Source organism: Moschus berezovskii, chromosome 10 (genome assembly GCF_049115385.1).
Source record: "Moschus berezovskii isolate FMDL1 chromosome 10, NW_MosBer_1.0, whole genome shotgun sequence".
In the NCBI taxonomy this organism is placed as follows: Eukaryota; Metazoa; Chordata; class Mammalia; order Artiodactyla; family Moschidae; genus Moschus; species Moschus berezovskii.
The window spans coordinates 98,644,133-98,663,937 of record NC_142469.1 but is presented as its reverse complement, the minus strand read 5'-3'; the positions used below and the strand labels follow the sequence as shown (position 1 = coordinate 98,663,937).

At 44.0% G+C, this 19,805-nt stretch overlaps 1 protein-coding gene across 5 annotated transcripts in view; it reads right to left on the bottom strand.

Annotated features, from left to right (window-relative positions):
* Nucleotides 1-507: 507 nt before the first annotated feature.
* Nucleotides 508-19,805, bottom strand: part of SCAF8 (SR-related CTD associated factor 8) — a 215,572-nt gene continuing 196,274 nt past the window's right edge. For 4 of the 5 annotated variants that reach the window (XM_088840842.1, XM_088840844.1, XM_088840845.1 and 1 more), the window contains 2 exons: nucleotides 4,985-5,173; nucleotides 508-938 (listed from right to left, as the gene is read on the bottom strand). The gene's annotated coding sequence lies outside the window, so the exon portion shown is untranslated. The remainder of the gene's footprint in view (nucleotides 939-4,984; nucleotides 5,174-19,805) is intronic. The other variant, XM_088840848.1, reaches the window with a different exon arrangement.

Below are 19,805 nucleotides of genomic sequence, written 5' to 3'. Positions count from 1 at the left end.
TATAGCATCCTAGTATTTACTAGAAAGTTAAAAATAGTATTAGCTATAACCCCACTCCCTAGGAAAAAATGAAAAAACTGTTGTCATATTCTTTTGCAGACTTTTCATACTTAAATTACTCAAATCTAATTTTCTTGAAGGTATCAACCCAATTCATCTTTTTACCCCCAGTGATTTTGTATGTTTTCTAGCACCTAAAAGGTGTCTAGCAATGTTCGCAGAATTGAAATTTGTTGCCAGAATCTTGCATTGGACTTTCTGGTAGCAGGACAGAGTCGACGGCTCCAACAAACAAGTCGTCCTTCCTGTTCTATGTCAGAAAGAGTTTTCTTAAATCACCTTTCTAGTTTTTTGGAACTTTTCTGTGTGTTTTGGAAGTTGCGGGTTTTTGTTCTCTTTTCTCTTTCCCAGAACCTAAGGGAAGAGAGTCTTCTTTGCCAAGTAAACTCTCTGCCTCAGCCTGGGCCCCGCTGGTTACAGAAATGACATTAGACACACACGCAATGGTAACACCACTCAAGAACGGCTGCATTTAATACCCATCTCCACTGAGCTCAAATTCACTTTTATGGCCTGTTTGTGGGCGAGGAGGAGGATTCAAGCGATGGTTACTTCCTCTAAGAGCTTTTCTATTATTTCATGCCCCCAACAGGCTCCATGCAGCCTCCCTCCCAGCGCCCCAGGATCCAGGAAACAGACACAGACCACACTGACTCCAGCCCAGCGTCTCCCGGCACTGCAGGCAGTGTTGCCAGCAGGTCAGGCTAAGTTTAGAAAAGTCGAGATTTCCCGGGGCTGGGGCGCGGGGGCGGGGGTCGGGTAGCCTCTTCAAGGGAGGCTGCAGCCTTGCTTTCTGAAGATCACTGGCCCAATGCAGATAGTTTCTTGCAGCTGTTCCAGGAGCTTGCACGAGCCACTTCACAGCACTTTTCCAACTGCTGAAAGAAAGAAGGCATCAGGCGTGATTACAATCCCCAAAAGCTGTGTATACCCTGATACTCTGGTTCCACCCTGCACTACCTGCAAACCAGCTGCAGGTGTGTCTGATGTGGAGTGGGGTGGGGCGGCACACCTGCTCACACAGGTGATGGACTTTTCTTTCTCTTGGATTCATCTGATCCATTTTTTCCTTCCCACTGACAAGTAACTATAGACTGGAACTAATTTATTCTTGAAAGAAAAAAATGGTAATATTAATTTGTTAAAAAACAAAAGGTAAGATTACTGCCCTATAATAAAAGGTCTATGCTTGTTTAGAAGGTTGCTCAAGATTCCAGGTCTAAAAAAACACATTTAATCCTGCAGAGAATCTGTCCTGGCCAGGGCTGACGCTGTCTCTGCTCCAGCCCTGAGATGGAAAGCATCTCCCCGCATCTCCAAAGAGGAAACAGATGTCCTCAATGCTCCCTGAAAAGCATGCTACTCCTACATTTGTGAGTGAGCTTTGAGCGAATCAGCCCAAGTTACCAAGGCCCTGGTCTGGCTTCTGTGTAACTCACATGCGGATAACCTCCAAGAGCAGTGAAAGACTTTTAATCTCGGGCTTCACCCTCAAAAGACATACCCTTGAAAAAAACAATGCCTGTGATATTGACTGTTTTTGTTGATGTTGTTGTTTTGGGTTTTGTTTTGTTCTCTTGGTCCAGTGGTTCAGCATGCAGGATCTTAGTTCCCTGACCAGGGATCAAACCCATGCCATCTGCAGTGGAAGGATGGAACTGCAACCACCGGACCACCAGGGAATTCCCTGATTGTTCTACGTTCATAAAACTCTTGTTATTGTAAGTTTGTTTCATTTTCCATAACTTATGAAATCTGATAAGCATACCTGAAAATGTAGAAGTCTTTTCTCAATCAACATAAAATATCAATTTTAATGCTTATATACCTTAAAGATGTCCAGTCAATTCTTATTTGACAGCTGGTTATGTAGCCAGCCTTTATTTTCACTGGAGCCCTCAGCCAAGGAAATGTGTTTGCTGAACCCATAAACTTTCCATGAAATGCTGCTGCTGCTGCTGCTGCTAAGTCACTTCAGTCGTGTCCGACTCTGTGTGACCCCATAGACGGCCTCCCCCATCCCTGGGATTCTCCAGGCAAGAACACTGTGCAAGACGCACAAAACAGCACGCCTTTTGTCTCAAGTTCCCCTTTGTGGCCCTGAGTTCCATGTTTTCAATTCCCTCGTCCCATTAAACTTGTTCTTGGACTTCGTTGCAGGATCTCTAGTTGGACTCTTCCTGAATTCCTTGTACTTCCTCCCAGCCCTATTCGTCATGTTGGGTCATTTCCATTTGCCCCTCAACAGCACAGTCTTTCTAACTTTCTGTTATATAAGTGCTGCTTATTATTATTATTATTGAAAGTATTAGGGGTTTGGAGTTTGGATGTCACAGTTCTAAGTGAGTCGGAAGGGAGAAAAAACAGATCAACTTCGTTCATGGATTAAGACAATTTAAGCCACATCTGAAGTTGAGGGTTGTTGGCATCGAGTCATCTGGTATATGGACAAGATCTTCACATGGGAAGTGAGTTATGAACTTAAACTACGTAGAGAATGGATTTCCACCATTATATCAGAACTAGCAGCTTTCTCCTCATAAGTGGAGCTATGAAATCCATTTAGGTATACAGGTGTGGTGGTGGTATTTGTTGTTTAGTTACTAAGTCATATCTGACACTTTTGCAACCCCATGGACTGTAGCCCACCAGGCTCCTCTGTCCATGAGATTTCCCAGGCAAGAATACTGGAGTGGATTGCCATTCCCTTCTCCAGGGGATCTTCCTGACTCAGGGATCAAACCCAGGTCTCCTGCACTGACAGATAGGTTCTTTACCACTTGAGCCTGGGAAGCCCATACCTGTGAATAGTGAGAATAAATCACATTAACTGTTACCTTACTAAAAGTTACTATTTGATGATGATATATAATTTGTTACTAAAAGTTACTATTTGATGATGATATATAATTTGTGGGTTTCAGTTTCAAAGCTAGGGTATTAAATGAGCTAAAATCTGACCTTGAGCTCAGATTTACATGTTTGCCAACTTCTCCTTGGTCCAATATATCTCAAAAGGAAGAAAATGTAAGTCTTAGGGTATCCTATAACAACTATAGTAAATGTTTATCAAATGCACCCTATACATTGCATATTTACATATATATGAAATAAACATATGTGCATGTCAATACATATAGACAACTTGATTCTTTTAAACAGCTTCATTCCAATGCATTTTTTAAAAGAAATTTACAAACTTTAGTAATGGAATGAGGAAATCATGTCACACAGGAAAAAAATCTGCCTTTTAAACTTTGTGTCTAGCACTTTACATAAAATTAAAGTGTATTAAATTAACAGATACATAAATTAATAAATATTTATTATTTAATTGGGACAATAATACCCTGACTTCATGGCTACTGTTTGGTTTTTCACCCAAACTTTCTCATTAGAAAGGTTAAATAAGCCATAAGCTTTAAAATCCACACACCAGGCTTTTAAATCAGATATAGCTTTTGATAGCACTATGTGTAAACCTTTCTATACGAAGTTAGGTCTGTATCTTTATACTTAGCAGCAACTGTAAAGAATACATCTCCATAAAAATAATTTTTTAAAATCATTTTGGCATTGCAGTGTTCTCTTCTAGATTTTATTTATTTATTTTTTAAATCTATTTCAGAAGGTTTTTTGCAAGTTGCTTTATTTACAATGCTAATTTTAAAAGTCACTGAACTAAAATTAACTGGACAATACACTAGGCAGAAATTGCTTTACAAAAAGGAAAAGCCCAAAATGCCACTTTCTATAGGGAACCCACAGTTCAATTTTATTCAGAGCAAAGAAAAGAAACTTTCAATCATACTAGAAGAAACTGGGCCTTAAGTTTGGGAACTGTACTGAAACTACACATGCAATGAGGACAACATTCTGCTAATACTGTTGACTTGCTGCTGCGTTTGTTGACTGCTTTTCTAATATTAACAATTATAAACAAAGCAGTGCAACTAGTATTTGGAATAATCCTTACAGTGTTACAGCGTCAGACACGAAATTTCACTTCTCCTTACACCACTGGTTCTCTTTGCGTACCTGGGCTTCCTCTTCTTCAGTAAAATCATTTCTGATATAAAACTACCACCACCATCTGTGGTGGTTCCCCAAAGTGACAGGATTAATGAAGTCTTTTCCCTGCTATTGGGTTAAGAGTTTTAAAAACATTCCTATTTTACCTTTTTTTTTTATAAAAGAAGAAAGAAGATAAAGAATTTTGTTGTTGTCTGCTCTTCATGCTTCTTGAATACCCTGCTCACTCACACCTTCCTTCCCCCTCTCCCAAGAAGGGATGGGAACTCTGTTTGCATATTTTATTATTATTTCACGTCATTGGAATGAGAGTCTCAGCAAACACACTTTCTTCTGTGGAATTCCCTAATAAAAACAGACAGCTTGTTTTGAACAAGCAGCCTCTGGAACAGGAGAAGCAGCAAAAGCTAGTGCAGGAGCTGATTGGGTTTTTCCTCTTGCCTCACAGCCGTCTTTATCATCTGAATATACATTCCTAGCCCCCAGGGCCATGAGAGGACTTATAAAGCAAGTGTTCAAAACAATTTATTTTTTATTTATTTGGCTACGCTGGGTCTTAGTTGTGGCATGTGGGATCTAGTTCCCTGACCAGGGGTCGAACCCTAGTCTCCTGCATTGGGAGCATGGAGTCTTAGCCACAGGACCACTAGGGAAGTCCCTATAAAGTAATTTAGGATACTTTGAAATAGAGGGACTTAATTTGTCACATGGTTTTGACAATTTCTTGCTTCAAGTACCATTTCCTACAACAGGATAGAATCAATTTGTGCAGAGTCCTACATGGGCCTGAAATTTAACTGACAAAGGCACCCAGTCCTGACAACTCTTGTTAACCAGCAGTGTTCTCACGGCTACCAGCTCACACAGAGACCCAAGGACATGCCAGATTTACCTCCTGCAGGAGGAAGTGGTTGAGAAATCCATCTTCTTTTCACTATGATGAGGTAATGAGAAACACTCCTGAAGAAGTACTAGAGGGACTTTTGTGTCTCCCCAGCATCATCCCAAGGGCAAGGTGAACACAGCAGAGATTGACGGGCAGTGGTAGAGACCTGCTGTTAGCTTATCTGTCTACCAGCTCCTGTGAAAACAAGCCAAAGAACAAGCCATAAGTCTATGAGTCATTCATGAACTCCTTTCTACTTTGAAAATGTAGTTCATGCTTTCTAATTGTCATTATTATGACATGGATGAGGCTTCCTTCAGAGCTCAGTCGGTAAAGAATCTGCCCGCAGTGCAGAGACCCGGGTTCGATTCCTGGGTCGGGAAGATCCCCTGGAGAAGGAAATGGCAGCCCACTCCAGTATTCTTGCCTGGAGAATCCCATAGACAGAGGAGTCTGGCAGGCTACAGTCCATGGGGTCACAGAGTCGGACACGACTTAGCGACTAAACCACCAACCATGACATGAATGCTCATTGAATATTGGCTCTTGATGATTACAATGACCTTGTCCTTGGGCAAATTGGAAGCTGGACATGGCCTTCCTCGTTCCATCCTCATCTCTTCCCAATCCCAGGACAGAAATCATACAATGAACAATGGTCATCTGTTGCTAAGAACTTAAGCTGTGAACTTCCTCGGGAGATATTTGTACTTTAACTGTAAACCTAATGATGCCTTCGAGAAGCAGAGGAATGATGCTACCTGACGGATCTCAGACACTCATAGAAGCAAGGAGGCAATCTGACTGAGGAGACCTCCCTGGAGCTCTTCAATGCCCCCAACAGGTCCACCCTGATGGAACACACTGATGTGAGGAAACACTGTTCAGTTCAGTTCAGTTGCTCAGTCGTGTACGACTCTTTGCGACCCCATGAATCACAGCACGCCAGGCCTCCCTGTCCATCACCAACTCATGTCCACCCAAACTCATGTCCATTGAGTCGGTGATGCCATCCAACCATCTTATCCTCTATTGTCCCCTTCTCCTCCTGCCCCCAATCCCTCCCAGCATCAGACTCTTTTCCAGTGAGTCAACTTGTCGCATGAGGTGGCCAAAGTATTGGAGCTTCAGCTTCAGCATCAGTCCTTCCAATGAACACCCAGGACTGACCTCCTTTAGGATGGACTGATTAAGAGGAAACGCTGCTACTGTCACTAATTCCTTTCCTGGTGAGACTTTGACCGGAGCTGTTTTTTGTTTTTAACTGCAAAGTACACTTGGTGGTAAACTGTATCTATTTCCTCAGTTGCTGTAAATTCTGACTCAAGCCAGTTCAGGCTAGCTTAATGAAACAAGACCCAGGAAAGCAAAAGCTTTCCGGCAGTTGCCTTCTGTACTGATGTACAGAGCCAGGGCCTCCCTTGTGGCTCAGCTGGTAAAGAATCCACCTGCAATGCAGGAGACCCGGGTTTGATCCCTGGGTTGGGAAGATCCCCTGGAGAAGGGAAAGGCTACCAACTCCAGTATTCTGGCCTGGAGAATTCAGTCCATGGGGTCCCAAAGAGACACCCACGACTGAGCGACTTTCACTTTCAGAGAAGGCAACTGATGCAATATGAACTCAGGGAATTCCCACATGGAGAGAAGCAGATGAGGGCCACCCAGATGCAAAGGGAACATGAAAGGTAACCTTGAAAGGAATATAATATGAGCTCAATGCCTGAGTTCCATAAAAATGCGTAGACATGTACAGAAATCTAACGTCTTTCCTTTTCCATACTGGACTCAACTTGGTTTACCAGCCCCCATTTCCAGTTTGCAGTTGTATTCGTTCCCGAGGGGAAAATGTCCACACACTGGGTGGCTTTAAAAAAAATAGAAATTTATCGTCCCATAGTTCTAGAGGCCAGAAGCCTGAAATGAGTGTCCACAGGGCCAGGCCTCTGTGAAGGCTCAAGGAGAGAGTCTCTTTCACACTGGTAGCTTCTGGTGTTTCCAGAAATCCCCAGTTGCTTGGCCCATCTCTGCCTCTGTCGTCACATGGCATCTCTTATTGAGTCTCTGTCTCTGTTCTCCTGTATTTTTTTTTTTTTTTGCCCCACTGTATTCAGGCTTCCCAGGTGGCTGAGTGAGTGGTAAAGAGTCTGCCTTCTAATGCAGGAGACAAGTGTTCGATTCCTGGGTCAGGAAGATCCCCTGGAGTAGGAAATGGCAACCCACTCCAGTGTTCTTGCCTGGAAAATTTCATGGACAGAGGAGCCTGGCGGGCTACAATCCATGGGGCTGCAGAGAGTGAGTGGCTAAGCACAGCATGCAGGGATGGAAGCTGTGTCCTCTGCAGTGGGAACACCGAGTCCCAACCCCCGGACCACCAGAGAATCCCCCTCTTCTCCTCTTCTCAAGGAGACACCAGTCATATTGGATTAGGGCCGCCTCTAATGACCTCATCTCGGCTTGACTACCTCTGCAAAGACTCTCTTTCCAATAAGGGCACATTCATAGGTACCAGCCCTTCAACATATCTTTTGAGGAGACGTGATTCAATCCAGAACAGTCATGGAAAAGGAAATCTCACCCCTCCCAAGAAATGTAGGCCCTTCCAGTTTAAAAAACCTTCACATATTTTGTCTGTTTCAGGGTTTTCCCCAGTTCCCCGATCCCTTTTTTCTTCTCTCTGGAGGAGGCTGGGCATGGGTCGGGCCAGGTGAGAAGCAGGTCAGAGCCCGCCTGGGTAGGGCACACTGGCCCCAGTCTTCCTCAGGTCCCTCTTGCCTGGACCTAGGCGGGGACCTTGGTCTTTGTTGCAAATGCTGCCATCCCCTGTCCCACCCTGGGCCCGCGTTGTTAGGACTCCACAGGCTGTGTCCTCCGTCTCTCAACTGGGAAACCTCCTCCTGTCTCTGGGGCTGTTTTCAGCCTGGCTCTAAGCCTTGTAGATACAAGAGGAACAGACAGGTTTGGGAAGGTTCCCCCCTCACCCCCCACTGCGCTTGGAGCCTCTGGGGCGCATGGGACTGAAGAGCTGACCTCTGACTGTCAGTCTAGCACTGGCCTTCATTTATTTTTGGTTCACTGTTCCACTCACTGGCAGGGGGCTTCCAAAAGTTTCTGTGGGCTGAACTGGAGGGACACACTTTGAGATCCCCAAGCTCTTATCCCTGTCTCCAGGGACATGGCCCAAGGGTCTGAGGGCAGAACCCCACCCAGCACTGCTCATCCTCCCTTCATCCCAGCTCACCCCACCTCAGCCCAGGAAAGGCTGTCTCTGCTCAGTGCTTGGGGCCAGCCCTCAGGACACCAGACATGCTTCTCATTCTACAGTTTCCCTCGGAACTGCCCCCAAATCAACAGTCTCATCCTTGACTTAGGCTTCTGAATATAAAGGAACGGCTTATACTAGACCAGCACTTCTGATGCAAAAAAAAAAAAAAGCTAGCAGGAAATCCAAATGAAACTTCATGCACACACACTCATATGCTTGGGAGTCATCAAAGAGCTGCTCAGACCCTGAATTCTTAAACCAAAATCCCTGAGAAAAGGGGATTCTGGAGAGAGGAGCCCAGCGTTTGAAATCCTCTTCCCTTTGAGGTGTTTCCCAACCATCATTTTGACTGCCAAAACAGTCAAAGAGAAGGTATCTGTGATAATGGACCCCATAAAGGTCTGGTACCCAGAAAAAATCTGAGGAATCAATTCAAAAAAACCCTCATTGCAATTTAAAAATAGGCAAAAGACTGAAGTGTTACTATATGAAAGAAGATGTTCCAAAAGCTAATAAACATTTAGAAAAGCCGTTACACCTCAGTCATCAGGGAAATAATAATAATAATAAAATAATATATAAGACCACAAACAGACCCCACCATGTACCCTCCAAATGGCTAAAACAAAAAAGACGACAACATCATGTTAACAAGGATATGTATGAATCTCATAAATTGCCTGTGGGAGCGTAAATTCATATAGACATTTTGGAAAAACTTTTTGACAGTAACCACAAAAACTGAACAGATGCCGTGACCCAAGAATTCTCCCCCAGGGTACACACTCAATGGAAGTGCACTTGAATGTGAGCACCACTGGTGTACAAACGTTTCTGGAATCATTATTTGAAACAGCCCAAAGGACAAACAACTCAAACGTCCCTCAACAGAAGAAAGGCTACATCAAGTTTAGCATATTCATATTATAGGATTACTATAATTATGACTATACAGCACAGTAAGGGAATCAATTTCTACAAGAATCTTACAAGCACACCATTATGAGAAAGACAGCAGAAATAAATGATTAGGTACTATGTGGTTCCATTTATATAAAGTTCACAAATGTGTGTGTATGGCTCAGTCACTCAGCCATGTCCGACTCTGTGTAACCCCATGAACTGTAGTCCACCAGATTCTCCAGGCAAGAATGCTAGAGTGAGCTGCCATTTCCTCCTCGAAGGGATCTTCCTGACCCAGGGATTGAACCTGTGTCTCCCGCACTGGCTGGCTAGCGGTCACTTGTGGCGACTATGTCGGGGGTGGGGAGGTGGGGGGAGGGCAGCAGGGAGGGAAATTATAGTTATGTTCTGTTTCTTAAAGAGGTGTGTTTACACAGGTGTGTTTATTTGAGTAAACCCACAAAACTGTCACATATGTTCGGTGCATTTTTCTGTATTTATGCAATTGTAATAAAAATATCATTAAAACAAACATTTCTCAGACTCCTGACACTGAAATTTAGAGCTATCACTCCTAGTACATTTCATCTTTGTGTTAAATGGGATATTCAGTTCAGTTCAGTCGCTCAGTCGTGTCCGACTCTTTGCAACCCCATGAATCACAGCACGCCAGGCCTCCCTGTCCATCACCAAATCCCGGAGTTCACTCAAACTCATGTCCACAGAGTCGGTGATGCCATCCAGCCATCTCATTCTCTGTTGTCCCCTTCTCCTCCTGCCCCCAATCCTTCCCAGCATCAGACTCTTTTCCAGTGAGTCAGCTTGTAGCATGAAATGGGATATAAACTTTATTAAAATCGGAATTGCTTTTTAGGTCTAATAATTTGACTAGGTAATATTTGCCTTCAGGCAAGGTCTGCTCAAGTTGATCACTCAAATCACGCCACCTAGTTGAGCTCAGCTCCAGACTTTGCTTGTTTTAATTAGGTCAGTCAGTTCAGTCGCTCAGTCGTGTCCAACTCTTTGCGACCCCATGGACTGCAACACACCAGGCTTCCCTGGCCATCACCAATTCCCGGAGTTTACTCAAACTCATGTCCATCATATCGGTGATGCCATCCAACCATCTCATCCTCTGTCATCCCCTTCTCCTCCCACCTTCAATCTTTCCCAGCATCAGGGTCTTTTCCAATGAGTTGGTTCTTCGCATCAGGTGCCCAAAGTATTGGAGTTTCAGCTTCAGCATCAGTCCTTCCAATGAATAATTGATTTCCTTTAGGATCTCCTTGCAGTCCAAGGGACTCTCAAGAGTCTTCTCCAACACCACAGTTCAAAAGCATCGATTCTTCAGGGCTCAGCTTTCTTTATGGCTAACTCTCACATCCATACATGACTACTGGAAAAACCATAGCTTTAACTAGATGGACCTTTGTTGGTAAAATAACATCTCTGTTTTTTAATATGCTGTCTAGGTTGGGCATAGCTTTTCTTCCAAGGAGCAAGAATTTCATGGCTGCAGTCACCATCTGCACTGATTTTGGAGCCCAAGAAAATAGAGTCTCTCACTGTTTCCATTGTTTCCCCATCTATTTCACATGAAGTGATGGGACTGGATGCCATGACCTTAGTTTTCTGAATGTTGAGTTTTAAGTCAAGTTTTTCACTCTCCTCTTTCACTTTCATCAAGAGGCTCTTTAGTTCTTCTTCACTTTCTGCCATAAGGGTGGTGTCACCTGCATATCTGAGGTTACTGATACTTCTCCTGGCAATCTTGATTCCAGCTTGTGCTTCATCCAGCCCAGCATTTCTCATGATGTACTCTGCATATAAGTTAAATAAGCAGGGTGACAACATGCAGCCTTGATGTGCTCCTTTCCCAATTTGGGACTGGTCTGTTGTTCCATGTCCAGTTCTAATTGTTGCTTCTTGACCTGCATGCAGATTTCTCAGGAAGAAAGTAAGGTGGTCTGGTATTCCCATCTCTTTAAGAATTTTTCACAATTTCTAGGTTAGCTGAATATAAGAACTTGTTACACTCCATGGAAATAACCTAAGTGTCCATCAACAGAAGAATGGATAAAGAAGTTGTGATATACATACACAATAGAATACTACTCAGCTATTTAAAAAAAGAATGAAATAATGCCATTTGCAGCAACATGAATGGACCTAGAGATTATCATACTAGGTGGAGTACGTCAGAGAGAGAAAGACAAATATCATATAAAATTACTTAATTGTGAAATCTTTGAAAAGGATACAGGGATTTCCCTAGGGGTCCAGTGGCTCCGACTCTGAGCTCTCAATGCAGGGGACCAGGATTTGGTCCCTGACCAGGGAACTAGATTCCACATGCCACAGCTAAAAATCCCACATGCAGCAACCAAGACCAGATGTAGCCAAATACATAAATAAAAACATATTTTTTTAAATGACACAAATAAACTTATTTACAACCCAGAAACAGACTCACAGATAGAGAAAAGAAACTGATGGTTACCGAACAGGAAGAAGAGGAAGGATAGATTAGGTGTAGGGATTAATAAATGCACATAAAATAGATAAACAACAAGGATTTATTGTCTACCACAGGGGATTATATTTTCTATCTTGTAATAAACTATAATGGGCTTCCCTGATGGCTCAGATAGTAAAGACTCTTCCTGCAGTGCCGGAGACCTGGGTTCAATCCCTGGGTTGGGAAGATCCCCTGGAGAAGGAAATGGCAACCCACTCCAGTATTCTTGTCTGGAGAATCCCATGGACAGAGAAGCCTGGTGGTCTACAGTCCATGGGGTCACAAAGAGTCAGGCACGACTGAGCGACTAACAATAAACTATAATGGAAAAGCATAGAGAAACTACAGGTTCATACACATGTAAATGGATAGCTGAATCATGGTGCTGGACACCTGAAACTAACACAGGATTGTGAATCAACAATACTTCAGTATAAATAAATGCACAAAATTTTAAAAAGAAAAGAACTTGTCACAATCAAGAGACTGAAGGCTTCCAGACACAAACCTGTTGGCACAACACACTGACTCCCTGACAAGGAAATGTGGCAGAGCTGGGTGACGCTGCGGTGGGGCTGCAGTCCCGGGGCAGGTGGGGTGCCAGAAGGGTACTGGCACCCGCAGCGATGCTTGTTGTGGAGCTTGTCTAGGGAGTCCAGGCTCAGGAGTTGGGGTGCACGGGCTTAGCTGCTCTGTGGCATGGGGGGGCTGGATCTTCCCAGACCAGAGATCGAACTTGTGTCCCCTGCACTGTACTATCACCTGTGCTACGGGGGAAGACCAGGAGGTGACTTTTCAATGTAGAAAGAAGTTGGCCCACCCCAGGTTTTGAGAGGGCAGGGAGCTGGGGGCCCTGAGCTTCTCTGTGTCTTCCAGAACCTGAGTGCTCACCTGTCTGCCGCACACGCGTGTTGGTCCTCTCTCCAGCAGTCCAGTTTTAGTCCCTTTGGGAAAAGCTCCCTCAAGTCCATGAAATGAGCTCTTTACCACAAAGGAAGAAAGCATCAGAAAAGACCACTCAGGATTCCCATTTCACAGAAAGCTTTCTGAAAGGCCTGAAGTCAGGGACAGGGAACAGCTGTGATGTTGGGCACCGGGAGCACCGTGGGCCCGGGTGCCGCCCACCCAGCATCTTGGGGCCCAGAGAGGCTGAAAGCTGTGCCATTTCGTCCTCCAAGACACATCAGCTTGTCTCCTAAAGCTGCCATGAGTTCAGGTTTCTGCCGACCTTCTGGGGAAAATGCTACAGGAGACTTGCCCCTCCGTCTCGCAGTCACACGGGCGGTTGCAGTTCAGTTCAGTTCAGTCGTGTCCGACTCTTTGCGACCCCATGAACCGCAGCACCCCAGGCCTCCCTGTCCATCACCAACTCCTGGAGTCTACCCAAACCCATGTCCATTAAGTCGGTGATGCCATCCAACCATCTCATCCTCTGTCGTCCCCTTCTCCTCCTGCCCTCAATCTTTCCCAGCAACAGGGTCTTTTCAAATGAGTCAGCTGTTCGAATCAGGCGGCAAAAGTACTGGAGTTTCAGCTTCAACATCAGTCCTTCCAGTGAACACCCAGGACTGATCTCCTTTAGGACGTGCAGTTTAGCACACCTCAAACTCTCCCTGCAAGGTCTTGGGGTGCGACTTGATGCAAAGAAGCCAAAACGATTGTTCCGGTTATTTTCATTTAGTCCTCAGGACAGATGAGAACAGGGCGCTTCTCTGATGGCTCAGTGGTAAAGGATCCACTTGCCAATGCAGGAGACACGGGTTTAATCCCTGATCCGGGAAGATCCCACATGCGGTGGGGCAGTTAAGCCGTGTGTATCACAACGGTGTGATGAGCCTGTGTTCTAGAGCCCGTGAGCTGCAACCACTAAGCCCACTGAAGCCTGTGTGCCCTGGAGCCCGCGCTCCCCAACAAGGGAAGTCACCACAATGAGAAGCCCACACGCTGCAACTAGAGAAAAAGCCCACACAGCAACAAAGGCCCAGGACAACCAAAAATGAAAGAAAGTAATACATAAAATTATATATTAAAAAAAAGCCAGATGAGACCAGTCCTACTGGGCTTCATCTGCTCTCATGTCTCGAGGATGGGCTGCAGGCTGGTTGCTTAATAAATCTTGCCTGCTTTAAAAAGAACAATAAAGACAGGTGAGCATCTCAGTGATGGGGAAGTCAAGAAGGATCTTTCCAAACTGAGGATGAGGAACGGCAGAGAAGGCCCCTCTCAGACCTGAGGTCAGGGGAGAGGGCCTTACGACACTCGTGGCCTCTTCACACAAGACAAGGGAAGCATCCTTCGATGGCTTCTCCAGGGGCAGGAGCCGGGGGAGAAAATTTGCATCATTTTTATGGTGACTCACCTATAAACCTTAATTAAAAATCTGTTCATAATACAATACTGTCAACCAACTCTACTTGAATAAGATACATTTTTTTGAAATCTCTTCAAATTGCGTGAAATAGCCAACAGTTGAGGAAAGCAACCTCATGACAGAGTCCTCTCCTGAATATAAAATAGATCACAAAGATAAATGCAAATACTGTTTTTCCCCTTAAATCCAAGATGTAGGTAGAAGCTCATAAATCCAGGTACCCTCTTAGTTGAAGGGCTTCCCTAGGGGCTCAGATGATAAAGAATCCACCTGTAATACAGATGACACAGGTCTGATCCCTGGGTTCAGAAGATCTTCTGGAGAAGGAAAGGACTACCCACTCCAGTATTCCTGCCTGGAAAATCCCATGGATGGAGGAGCCTGGTGGGCTACAGTCCATGGGGTTGCAAAGAGTCAGATATAACTAAGTGACTAACTCTTAATTTAAACATTTAAATCATACCTATGGAGTGAGGAGAATTTCTGAAATCCAATGACCCACTCCCGAATTCTTGCCTGTAGAATTGCATGGACAGAGGAGCCTGGCAGGCTACAGACCATGGGGTTGAAAAGAGTCGGACATGACTGAGTGACTTTCACTTCAGTGACCCTTTCATGAATTTTATCATTAAAAGCCTTCCAATAAAATTAGGCGGAAATTAGTTGGAAATATTCTTTTGAAAGGAAGGTTCTTCATCTATCATCCTTAAAGATTTATTGCCATTCTCTGAAAGTTAACAAATATAGAAAACAAATCAGCATACAGTTATTATCTGGTATATAGGAGGTGTTATTAATATAAAATGAACATGAGCACCTCTGTCATGAAAGATTCAAAAACCTTCAAGAACCCATCTGTCTCCCCTTCTTCCCAGGGAACATCATTACAGATGATGGGACAGCACATACAATGACACAACCATGGGTTTTGTTTGTTTACTCACATGGACAGTAGTAATATATGACTGCAGAGGGTTGGTCTTTCAAAAATTTAGGTTTCAAATGTAAGCAGTTAGATATAGCTCAAAAAAAAAAAAAAACCCTTGCCTTTTTTTGTTTGGGGGCCATTTTTAACAATTTTTCTACATTATCCTTTCAGGAGAAGGAACTTAGGATTGAAAAGGTGTCAATGAACTATTTGGGTTCAAGTGTACCGATTTTAGTAGAGGGAAAACCATATGAGGTCAGACTGTTCATGTCCACATGCTCAACATACAGCCTTGTCCTGGAATATACTGGATGCTCCTTAAGTGTTACATAAGGGGATGAATGACTTAAAGATGATGAATTCAATCACCATATAACAGAAGAAAAAAGAATATTATTCAGTAGAAGAAGGAAGACAAGAGAAAACAATTAAAATTAGAGTCTGAACATATAATTTACTTGACCTGTTTCTGCTGTGCTAATCTTTTTCTTCTTTGTCTCCGCCTTTAATCTCCTGGTGACCAGTGTTTGCATCATACATGGGAGGGCTGCATGGACAGGAAAGGGTAAAAGTACTAGCCGCCACTGCAGGTACCTATTTTGTTGTTCAGTCACTCAGTCATGTCCGACTCTTTGTGACCCCATGGACTGCAGCACACCAGGCCTTCTTGTCCATCATCAACTACCAGAGTTCACTCAAACTCATGTCCATTGAGTCAGTGATGCCATCCAGCCATCTCATCCTCTGTCGTCCCCTTCTCCTCCTGCCTGCAATCTTTCCCAGCATCAGTTTTTTCCAATGAATCATTTCTTTACATCAGGTGGCCAAAGTATTGGAGTTTCAGCTTCAGGTACCTACTTAGTTTGTTGATATTAATAAAAAGGAAGAACAAAAATGTGCTTAAAGATCATGAAGACCAGCTTCTCATTTTGCAGATGAGGAAAGTAAGACATCAAATGACTTGACTACAGTCATAGGCATAGCCAGCTAAATGTAAGGAGTATCATTTTATTATTTATTGCTTTGGGGGAAGGGGCTATATGATGCTAAATAAACTTATCATAGACCTGCCTAATATCAGCTCCCCACCCCCAAATATTGGCTCGAGTTTCTTTGGTTTGACCAATCTACTGATTGTTTTTACGTTGATTTTGACAAGAATGTTAGGAAAATAATGTTCTTAAATTTTAACTTTGCACAAAAACGACTGGGGAGTGCCTGTTAGAAATGATCTTTCTAAAACTCACAGACTTAGAGAACGAACTTAATGGTTGCCAGGGGGAAGGCATAGATAGGGAGTTTGGGAAGGTCATGTACACACTGATATATTTAAAATGGATAACCAACAAAGACCTATTGTATAGCACATGGAACTCTGCTCAATGTTATGTGCCACCTGGATGGGAGCAGAGGTTTATGGGAAAATGGATACATGTATATGTATGGCTGAGTCCCTTCCCTGTTCACTTGAAACTATAACATTGTTAATTAGCTATGCTGCTACTGCTGCTGCTGCTAAGTCACTTTAGTTGTGTCCGACTCTGTGCGACCCCATAGACGGCAGCCCACCAGGCTCCCCCGTCCCCGGGATTCTCCAGGCAAGAATACTGGAGTGGGTTGCCACTGCTTTCTCCGTAATTAGCTATACCCCAATGCAAAATGTTTTTGGTGTTAAAAAAAAAACTAAAATTAAAAAAGAAAGAAAGAAACGCATCTTTCTGATCCTGAACTCCTGGGAGTCTAATTCTATGGATCTGGAGTGAGGCTAAAGAATCTGAATTTTAACAAACACATCCACGTGACTTGGATACAAAAAATTACTTTGAGAAACACTGTTCTCAAGAGTCTGAGGTCAGTGAAGACCTGCCTCTCAGCAACAGCCATGGAAAGCCCCTCTGATGGATTTACAGAGCTGCTGAAATGAAGTTTGACATGCGGGAGAAACGTGTATAAATCGTGCTTTGAAGAATACTGCTACGTCATCACTATTAGAGACATATATTCAGTTATATACAACTGTATGTTGGTGACAAGGTCTGTATTCAAAGTCATTTCTTTTTCTTAACTACTTGACACTTTGTGAATGTCAAGTGCACTTCTCAAGACCAAGCTAAATGCTATGCTCTTAACATAGGAAGACCAAGAGGCACCAAAAGCTTTAAGGAGCTCCATGAGGAAAGAGGCCAGGCTGGCCCAGCGTTGCTCAGAATTGTACCCCTTCCACCTCTTCTCTTGCTCTGCACATGATAGGTACATGATAAATATATATTTATAAATCAATCCAACAGAAGGGGAATGTGAAATAGTATGAATATTTGGATAATTCTTCTGCATAAGTGATTACTTGTGATAATACAATTGGTTAGTCTCTTGCTAGAAGAATAATTCATCGAGAGGAAGGGGATACACTGTATTCGTATGGCTGATTCACACTGTTGAACAGCAGAAACAAGCACAACATTGTAAAGCAATTATGGGGCCTCCCAGTTGGAGTTAGTGGTGAAGAACCCACCCGCCAATGCAGGAGACATGAAACTCGGGTTCCATCCCTGGGCTGGAAAGATCCCTGGAGGAGGGCGTGGCGACCACTCCAGTATTCTTGCCTGGAGAATCCCATGGACAGAGGAGCCCGCTGGGCTATGGTCCATAGGGTCGCAAAAGTCAGACATGACTAAAGTGACTTAGCACGCACACAAGTAAAGCAATTATACTCCAATTTAAAAATAAATTAAAAAAAAACTATTCACATGTTTTTTTTTTTAAAAAAAAAAAGAAAGAAAAATAATTCATATGTTTAAGAAGGCGTCAACTACAAGTCTGGGAGGAAATGGATGGCAAGAAACCCAAGGCTTGGGGAGAAAATCAGACCTTTCTTCCATGGATCAGTCTCTGTTTCTGATTCCCTAAAGTTTCCATTACTCCAAACCACAAGTTTTTTCAAGGCTCAGTGTATTTTAATTAAACCCCAGCGATGAACACAGACTTTCCAAACTCCGTCCTGGTTTGCACCGTCCGGCTTCAAAGTCGTGTTGAAAGAAAGCAGTGAGGGGACCTGATGCTCAACAAGATGTTAGAAGTGTGCGTTGCCCTTGCCCAGAACAGAGCCACAGAAGAACGGCAGGGACAATTCCCCCGAGTGTGCATAATGGCACTTAATGAGCATTTCCTTGCCTCCTGGGATTGGCGTTTGGTTCTTTATTCGCCTGGTCTGTGTTCACAGACTGAAACTCTCATCTGCGTGACTCAGGCCATGAAAATGCTTGCCTTGGCAACCCACGTGGGTATTCCCCACACGGGCCTCAGCCCAGGGCCCGGGGTAGGGAGAAAGCCGGCCCTCGCATCCCTCCCCAGTGCCATCTATGATGTCCCCGCAGCCCCTGCCAGCAGCCACAGTGGAGGGAGGCTGCGAGGGGAGGCTGTGTCCCGAGTTAAACTCTGCTCAGAGAGGCGGGTTCCCAAAACCACACGGGACCCACGGGGAGACTGCTTTCTCTCTCCCTTCTTTTCCTTTCTTCTTTTCTTGATCTTTCCCTTCCTCTCTCCCTTCCCGTGCCCTTCTTCTTTCTCTGCAGGTCTCTCTTTTTATTTTTAACTTTTTATTTGAAAGAAAAAAAATGTTTTTGGCCTCACCGCACAGTATGCAGGATCTTAGTTCCCCAACCTAGGATTGAACCCGGAGCTCTCAGTCACGGAAGAGCAAAGTCCTAACAACTGGATCGTCAGGGAAATCCCTCTCTGTGGGTCTCTTGTGAAAAGGAAAGGCTCAAAAATCTCAAAGAAATATTCATGTAGCAGGCATTTCTGTGGCCAGCACTGGCCTCTCCCAGGTCCGTCTCTCTCTCCAACTCAGACCTTTGCTTTCCACATCAGAGACACAGGTAGCTCTTATGCAAAAGGAAAAAGAAACCAAGAGGAAAATCCAACAATGAACCGTTAGAGGATAGCCACAACTACACTTTAATCTGAGCAACGTGGTCTGAAGGTTACCTGCATGCTCTCTGCAGATTAACTGGGTGTCACCCACAGCGCCAGTTAGTATCCTTGGCAACCAACTATCACTCAAAGAGGCTGGAGAGATAATCCTGGTTCAGGACCCTGAACAACCTCACACTTGAAACACATACAGTGCAATGACTTGTGGACTCTGAACACAATTATGACACACACTGAGTCTGCCAAGTTCATCTTGCAGATGAGGGGGGAAAAAATGCATAGTTTAAACCTTAAACAATTCAATTTGCACAGCAATCATACCCAAAAGGGGATCAGGAAACCAGTTTGCAGCCCAGCACATATTCATGGCACAGAGAAGAGTGAGTTTCAGCTAACAGGTCTCCAAGGCTGTTCATCCTAGTAATGGCATGGTCCCCAAATACATGTCTGAAAACTGGATTGCAGCCACGGGGCCATAAAGATAAAGTTCAGGAAGTGAGTTGGTATCTTCACTTTAGTGCACTGGTTTGAAATTCTCAGGTCAGCATGAGCTGGTGAGTTTTAAAGGGGAATTCGAGATCTGGAAATAGCTCCAGGCTTGCTGCCTTTTCAGAGTTCAAAGCCATTCTTTTCTTGAGTATTCATTGCCAGCATCCCAGCTCTGCCATCTGTGAATAGGTGCACTATTTATAGGTGACTTGTGGTAGGCGAATGCCAAGTGCTCAACCCAGGAAAATTGTTATCTGAATGATTTACACGCACGTCCTGAACCCCACTGGGCACTAAACAGAGGGATGCTTTCGTAATAAATCTTGCATTCGTCAACATTAATTTAAGGTAATCTGAGTCGGCAGTCAGGAGTCTGCTTTTCAATAAGCAGCCAACTTTTCTTCTATTAAATTTTTAGGAGAC